At 40.3% G+C, this 8,469-nt stretch overlaps 1 protein-coding gene across 5 annotated transcripts in view; it reads left to right on the top strand.

Moving 5' to 3' along the window:
• The window catches only part of chm (lysine acetyltransferase chameau), a 47,382-nt gene extending 39,181 nt beyond the window's left edge, over positions 1 to 8,201 (top strand). The window contains exons 14-15 of one of the 5 annotated variants that reach the window (XR_016140487.1): positions 6,382 to 7,122; positions 7,836 to 8,201. The gene's annotated coding sequence lies outside the window, so the exon portion shown is untranslated. Of the gene's footprint in view, positions 1 to 6,381 lie in introns of all 5 variants that reach the window. The other 4 variants (XR_016140489.1, XR_016140490.1, XR_016140488.1 and 1 more) reach the window with 4 other exon arrangements.
• The last annotated feature ends 268 nt before the right edge of the window (positions 8,202 to 8,469 follow it).

Raw genomic sequence — 8,469 nt, forward strand, 5'->3', positions numbered from 1 at the left:
AAAAGCCGAGCTAGATCTTCATGCTTTGAGTGCTCTTCAATCACTAATATCTTCTATTAAATAAACAAATTTCGACCTTACATTTACGGATCATCTTCAGTGTTCCAAAAATCTTAAAAAAAAAAAAAATATATATATATATATATATATATATATATATATATATATATATGATAAAAATATAAAATAAAAATTGATTCTGTCGTAACATATATTCGCGCGATCGTACGACACGGATGAAGCACCGAGTGCATAATTCACGAAGAATCATGGAACTTTTTCCGCCGTCGTGTGTACAGCTGCCTGGTTCCCCTCCTACGGCGAGAAAGGTAGACTTGGCGAAAGGAAGGAAAAAAGACCCGCGTCTGCGATCCACACATCGGCGGATAAGTTTCCGCGACGCCCCGTCGATTCATCGTTTTCTCCGGCGACGTGGGGTGACGGGACTCGCGAGGATCCGTTGGAAAGTACCGCAAGATCGACAATGGACCCGGGGTCCCCGATGCACGGCTCACCTTCCACTCATTTATCAAGCCGAGAGACACACGCGGCAGATGTTGCGCGCGGCCGGGTAACGAGATTTTCAGCAATTTATCCGCGAGATGGGTATCCATCGCAATCACCACTCTTCCTCCGTCGTAGAAAGCCGTCCTTCCATTGTCTCCCCGAAGACTCCTCGAGGAAAGATGTCTCATTAACGCACGCGGAGAGAAAGAAATTTTTCACGTTTCTACTTCCCAGAGAAATCAATTTGAAAATTAATAATAAATTTGGACACGCGGAAATTTCTCTAAAACTAGATAATTCGCATTGATTGCGGAAGAATGAAGGATCGCACGTGTGAGGGAAAACGTATATAATTGTGCTTTAAATATACGATAATTATACATCGTGAGAGAGATATCGAATGAACATTGTGATTCCGAGAACGTTTTATCGCGATTATCTAGTAAATTACATTTAAAATGCAGAGCGAAGTCTGTCGCAAATTTCGCAAGTGGGAGATGCGTGTGAGATTGCGCGTAATCGCGAGGCAACGGAAAGAAAAACTGCAATTCTCGACCCATCGGCGAGGCTCCTACTAGGTTCCTCCTCCGATGCACAACCCGTTCGATTTCCCATGCGCCGCGCGATAAATCGCACCTTGCGATTTGTGGCCGGTCGGAATTATCGGATTCTAATCGATCGTGGAAAGATCGCGAAGGTGCGCAACTCTTTTCCTAGCGAGCCGCTCGCATCCGTTTTATCGGGAAAAGCATCAGTGCCCCGTTCCTTCGACTTTCCTTCTTCTTTCCCCTTTTGTCCATTTACTTCGTTTCTGTTGATAAATCACGCTTGCGTCGATTTATAATTCATCGAGAGAACCGTTATTAAGCGATTATCGGCGATTAACGCGCGATTTCTTACGGGGCGACCTTGAGAAAGGCGAAAAAAAAATGACATCGCCACTTTGACCTACTTTCCTGGCCGATAAATCATGTTACATTTCATGGCAAATATCACGCTTATATGTATATCGAAAATCGATTTGTTGATTTATGTGTTTGATCGGAACGAGGGAAAAATAATATTAAATGAGTCTAATAGTTCCTCTAGATTCTAGTAACTACCGATTGACTTATCGGGACGCACAACATCGGCGAAAATCATAAATCGTTGATATTTATAAGCGATTCGCACCAGTTTTAGGATAATAAAATATAATATAGGAAAATAAAATATAAAAAAATTACTTTCGTCACGCAATTACGCAAATGAGTTTGATCAGTGATATCAAAGGATACGTCGATTCACATTTTTCGGACGATTGTGCAATCGAAGTGTAATAGCAAGTATTTTCAATGAATTGACGTGAAAGAATGTTTGTCGACACTATTTCATTACTATTTCATTTGATCAATGTTTCAAGATTACTCCATTTAAAATTGATAAATAGGTAATTGCGCGAAAATTAAAATAAACATTATTTATAAGAATTCATTAATTATTCGCTATCATTGATAAATTCTGTTCCATGTATTACATTATCTCTGTTACTGGTCTAGATATAAAAGAATCACGCAACTCGACCGAATTACAAAGCACATAATCCGACTTGTTACGATGATAAGAACAAGGACATTGCCGAATCGTCGATTATAATTGCGAATTCCAAGAACAAACAAATCGAGATTCCTCCCTGATAATGCGTCATGTGTCATCGTCATTACGGATTCGAGATACCATTGTGCTTTTGGCTATCCAAAACGCGATCGCTTACGTTATTTACGTTATTACACGACTTAGCCGCCATTTTCTTTTTGAAGGTAACAATAATAAACCTAAAAATTCGAGATGCAAAGTTGAGATAAATCCGGCAATTTATCAGCGGCGAATGAATCTCACATGATACGAAAACTTCTAATTACCTGTGCCATTTTAAATATCGGTTAACAATAGACGTTCCTCATTTGTCAACCGCGCGTTATCGTCGCGTTATCTGTCCGCAGGTGCAAATTATTCGTGCCAACGTCGCCGATTCGCAAAAAAATTACACGTCGCATGTATATCGCAGTGAATCATCTTGCAAAAACGAAATTCGCGAATTTGCGTCATGCAAACGAAAATAAGGCCGAAAAGGCAAATGGAAATGGATGGCGCTATTTCCTTGAACTGACGAAAGGCATTAACGCTGCGAAAGGCATTATCTTATCTGACAGATATTCAGCCTTCAGACATAGAAGGCAACTCCAAAAGAATAGCATTTTTCCTAAAAAGCGACAAGCAGAAGTGCGGGAAATTCCAGAAAGTCTCTCGTATCCTTAATTTATTTAAGCTTTTCCGTAAATAGATGTTCAAATAATTTCCCCAATCATGTAGATCGTAAATCACTCGTTCGTTGATATTAACCTCGGCACAGTGTGTGTGTGTGTGTGTGTGTGTGTGTGTGTGTGTGTGTGTGTAGTATATGTGTACAGAAAAAAAACGTGCTACCAGTGTATAATGTAACACATCAACAAAAGAATCCGATTTATCCTTTCACGATTTGTATAAAACTTGATATCCTATGTTTTTCGAGGTCGCTCAATCTGAATATTAGAATTCAAAATGGCAGATCCAATATAACGGATAAAAATTTGAAAAAATAGTTGGCCTATGAAAATACTCCAAGTACTCCAAAATTGTTGAGGTTGCTGAATCAAAATATATCAGAATTTTATGTTATTCCAAATGGGAGATCAAACTTTGCTGAATGATGGTTCGAATGAATTTTATTTATTTATCTGAGTTAATTTAACTTTTGATATTCTGACATAAAATTTTGATTTAGCGAGCTTGGAATTCCTAAGATCCCAATTTCGATCTTTTTTTTCAACTTCAGTCCGCTATTTTAAGTCTGCCATTTTGAATTTTGAAATTTCTGATGTTATATATTCGGATTCAGCGACCTCGAAAATCTTAGGATAATCATTTTTATAAGAATCCAATTATTTTTCCAAATTTTGATCCGCCATATTAAATCCGCTATTTTGACTTTTGAAATTCTAATATATTCGAATTCAGCGATCTCAAAAACTTTAATATTAAAATCATATCGTAATCTTAGAAATTTTTTTTCACACAGTAGTGATATGAAGATCTCATTTTCATCACACTGCGAATGGGTTAAACATTCGATAAACATGCGAAACGGATAGCCACTCAAATGACGGACTTTCTATTTATCGACATTGCGCATTGATAGCTCGATTTACATACATACGTGCGTGCATATATTTGCAAGACATATAATTTTCCACGTCATAATGGCTCAACGTTGCGTTACACTTATCGTGTGCCACGTCACGGAGGTGCCGCTTTTCTAGATACGAGTGTGTGCTTTTGCCGTACGCACGTGTGCCATAACTAATAATCCGCCGGCGCGCCGGTGCAAAAAAATAAGGGGGGAGGAAACTTCCGAACGCGGCTTACGCAGCTGGAAATTCAACACTTCTGAGAAACTGCAACGGCGCCACGTCGCAATGACGTAACGCGGAAACATCTGTATATTAAATTACAGGGAGCGTATTATCGGATGACAAAAAATTTTTACGGAATGTGGATCTCGTAGGTTTATGGACTGCCACGGGAAGCGCAACGGCAAACGCATCGTCACAACATGCGCAATAAGCCTTTAAAGTGAAATAAATTTATTATTTAAACATTTATATATTTAAATAAATGTTAAACACTGTTAAAACAAAAAAGTGCAATATTTATACGTATATTACGTAATATGTGAGGTAGATTCATTTTTGTTTCTCACAAAAAAAGAAACCTATAAGGAAAATATTGCGTTACATCTTAGGTATCCACTAAAGGAAATTACCTGATCAACGCAAGCAGAAAATAAGCAAAAAACAAGAGAGCAGAAAGCAAACGGTTGGATGTGTCCGCACATACCGCGGTATTTCAGTAGTGATCTTAGCGATTTATACAAGAGATGATTGATAACGCAGACATTGACACAGACAATTTTCAATGTCCGTTGCGTTTAAATGCGGCAAGCACGATCGCTATTACTAACGTCTATTGCCACTACACGTCTACATTCTCGCTATTTTTATCGTTTCAAGCTACACGAGCTGTTCTCCCAGACAGTTGCGGGATAAAATCGCGACTCATGCGAGTCGTGTAAACGTGAAAGCGTTTCTACTGCGGAGAGACGAGATGAGAAACGAAATGGAGCCTTCGCGAGAGGTATCGGTGCATCTCTCGCACGAAACGAAACATTCGCGTACCACTTTTCGCGAATTATCGATCTCCTTTCAGCAGCAGCAGCAGCAGCAGCAGCAGCAACAACAAAATGCGGAATTGTTTTTGTAATTGTAGATTTGCCTCTTATCGTGTCGCTGACATTGCTATTAGAGTCGCGCGAACGCGCAATAGCGGCGCTTGTATTCCCGGCGCCGGGAAGAAACTCGATAGTCATTCTCACGATGAATAATCTCTCGTGATTCATGAAACCGACACTCTGTGTTAGTCATTAGAATTATTCACGTACTCGTAAATAATGTAGATTGCGCGGAATTATCTCGAGCGAAACGTCTTCGCCTGGCGCGTACGCCTTTCTTCCTCGCCTTCTGCGACTTATCGCAGAAATGATTTCGCGACAATTTCGAGGCAGACGTGACCTATCCGATGACACCGAATGACCTTTAACATGTTCGATAATGTTAACCCTGCAACAGTGACAATGGATCATTTTTTTCCCAACGGCTCTTTCCTGATTAATAAAACATATGTAATATAATCTATTTAATTTGTGTTTTTAATAATTGTTTTCGCACTGAAGACAACCATATTGAAGGTCGAAACGTTTGGATTGCGATAACAAATTTTCGTAAACCTTAATATTTATTAATAAATATATTTAACATTGTCATCTAGCTTCGTCTTGAATAATCTATTGTTCATACTCTTTAACTTATTATTAAATTTTTTTAAATATATGTGTAAATATACAGTTTCGACTTTTCGCACATAAAATTCTGATTTTCTAAGGAAAAAAAAAAGAGAGAATCAATAAAGAAATTAAATTTGTGTGCTTTTAATGCGATCTATCTAGAATGGCGATAATCATCATAACTCTGAAGCTTTTCTAAGGCGTGGCAAATAATTAAAAGCGCAATGTGCACTTTACGTTGCAATTACTTCTCGTGCCATCTCGTGTCGAATCGTAACGGCGCATGTAACTGCTCTCCAGAAAAAAAAAAATCGATCGGAAAAATTCCTCTTCTCGCCTTCACTCCACATCGATCGTCAGTAAATCATGCGCAGGGGAAACGACTGGAAACCCGCTTATCACAATTACCGCATATCATTATCGTCAGATATTTATACACTTATTAATCCCTCGTCATCATACGAGCGACCTCTCGAGATGACATCCGCTCATTTCGCTTGCGGGCCCCAAATGCATTTCACTCGATAACCGATCGCGAATTTTTTTTTTTCTTTCACGACTTTACGCTCGCAGATTTATATTCCGACTCGGATTTATTTATCAGCTCATACCGTTCGCTAATGCGTACCGTTCGCACAAGGATTAAAACGAGGTTTTATATTCCATGCAAAGAACGTTACAATGCTTAATGCGGAGTGCGATCGTTACTCGGTCGTTTCTCGGTATCAGATGCCTCTTATTACTTCTCGGAAATGCGCCGTAGTAAAATAAGTGCAGCTCTCGAGAACAGAGAGAAAACAGAGAGACTTTGAGGATTTACTTTACTCCTTTAAAATATACTCGCAACGAATATATCATTATTTCATTATTTATAGAACTTAACGATTGCGTGTCTATGATGAAATCTCCGCGGATTTCTTTATATCTCTTATGGATAATAAATTCTCTTATTGCAGAAAGCGTTTGGTGCGGCTCACCGGAATATATTTCATTAGAATTCCATCTCCTCTCTCGATGAATCATTAATGGCGCGCAAGAGGAAAGAGGACCATTGACTTTTTCTCACGATGAGTCAAGATAAATTGCAATCGTACGTAAGTCTGAGTCCATCGCACTTCGATTTTTCAGCCGACAATCCAGGGATTTATGAAAGCCCCCTCCCCTCCGTTTATAAAAATGGCGACTCTCTATGGGGTCATTGCGATGAAAGATGCATCGGCACGTTCATCGCCCGCGACGGAAGTCGCGATGACGATTGGATCACGTAGAGGTGAGTGAGTGAGTGAGCGAGTGAGTGAGTGAGTGAGTGAGTGAGTGAGTGAGTGAGTGAGTGAGTGAGTGAGTGAGTGAGCGAGTGAGTGAGTGAGCGAGTGAGTGAGCGAGTGAGCGAGTGAGCGAGTGAGTGAGCGAGCGAGTGAGCGAGTGAGCGAGCGAGCGAGCGAGCGAGTGAGTGAGCGAGCGAGCGAGCGAGTGAGTGAGTGAGTGAGTGAGCGAGTGAGTGAGTGAGTGAGCGAGTGAGTGAGTGAGTGAGTGAGTGAGTGAGTGAGTGAGTGAGTGAGTGAGTGAGTGAGTGAGTGAGTGAGTGAGCGAGCGAGCGAGTGTATGTGGTGTGTGTGTGTGTGTGTGTGTGTGTGTGTGTGTGTGTCGTCATCCGCGACGGCCATTAAGGAACTTCCGCTGCGAGAGAACGCCGTGAGGTGAGTCGAGATTCCGCAGACAGAAAAAAAAAGATCGCGCCACCTCCTGCACGTGCAATGGTAATAACGTCGCGTCCACAACGCGTCACTCGATGGTTTCGTCGAAGGAAACACTTTGCCCAGGCGATTGTGCCTCTCATCCGACGATGAGACGGCGGAGCTCGCCGACAGCCGTGGTATTAATGGCGCGCGTCTGAACATGAGGCGCATCCACGAACCGATCCACGGACTCGAAGCGACTTAATAATTCGAGGAATTCGCGAGTAAAAATAGCGACGGATGTGGATGACGAGAGTCACGCGTAAAAAAATTTTCGTCGATATATACATTTGCGTATCGATGTGGTTTCTTCGTTTTCGACTGGCTAAAGCGACAATGTAAGCGAATTATCCCCCTGTCTGGAATAAGTATTTCTCGCTGACTTTCAAGTTTCTTCTCCTTTGATATTCCGATACTTCTACGAGCGAGATTTTTCCGCATTTTACGAAAGATTCCGTATGTCGACGACGTATCTTTACGTCGACGACGTATCTTTACGTCGACGACGGCGAAACTCGTGTCTCGATTAAAATGACGCATCCGAGCCGCACTTTTGCGCCGATAAGCTCTCTCGGGAACGGACGCAGCCATTCCTCCCCCTCACCCGCGAGGGGCAAACACGAAATTGGCAGGAAATCAACCCGGTCGAAGTAACTTCGCCTTCTTATTTTTAGGTCACCGCAATGCGGGCCGGTTGTGGATGTGGCCTGACGTGGCGAACGAGTACACGCTCGGGCGCAAATCGAAAACCGCGAAATACCAAGGAAGTCATCGTTTCTGGGGCTACTCGATCGATTAAGGGGAACTGTTCACGAAAATATGTGAGAATGTTATTTGTATCGTCTACAAATATAATACCGAAAACCAATACATAAACCAATGATACGTATACATGAATCGTCGATACTTGCTAAGATGTCCCAATTGAAAATCATTTTATGGGAAAAATTGTGACGCGTGCGCATTAACAATAATTTAATATTTAATAGTGTATTAAATGTGTCTAATTTTGTTAAAATAAAAAATTGTATCGAAAGTAAGATGCATTGGTTTTTATATTTCGACAAATAAAATATCATAAGCAAAACAAATATTTCACAAGTACATCTATTTTTCTATTTTTTTCTGACTCTTTTATGGTATCACGTATATAATAAATATTAGTTATTAATAGTAATAAATATTATGAGGATAGTTTTAATTATTGAACCTAATTATTATTTGAAAAATTTATAAGATGGCGAACTATAAATTGAATACGGAATTTTTGGACTGAACATTAAAAATCCGTATATCAATGTAAACACG

This window comes from Pogonomyrmex barbatus, unplaced genomic scaffold (genome assembly GCF_055798465.1).
Source record: "Pogonomyrmex barbatus isolate J1 unplaced genomic scaffold, ASM5579846v1 scaffold5, whole genome shotgun sequence".
Taxonomy (NCBI): domain Eukaryota; kingdom Metazoa; phylum Arthropoda; class Insecta; order Hymenoptera; family Formicidae; genus Pogonomyrmex; species Pogonomyrmex barbatus.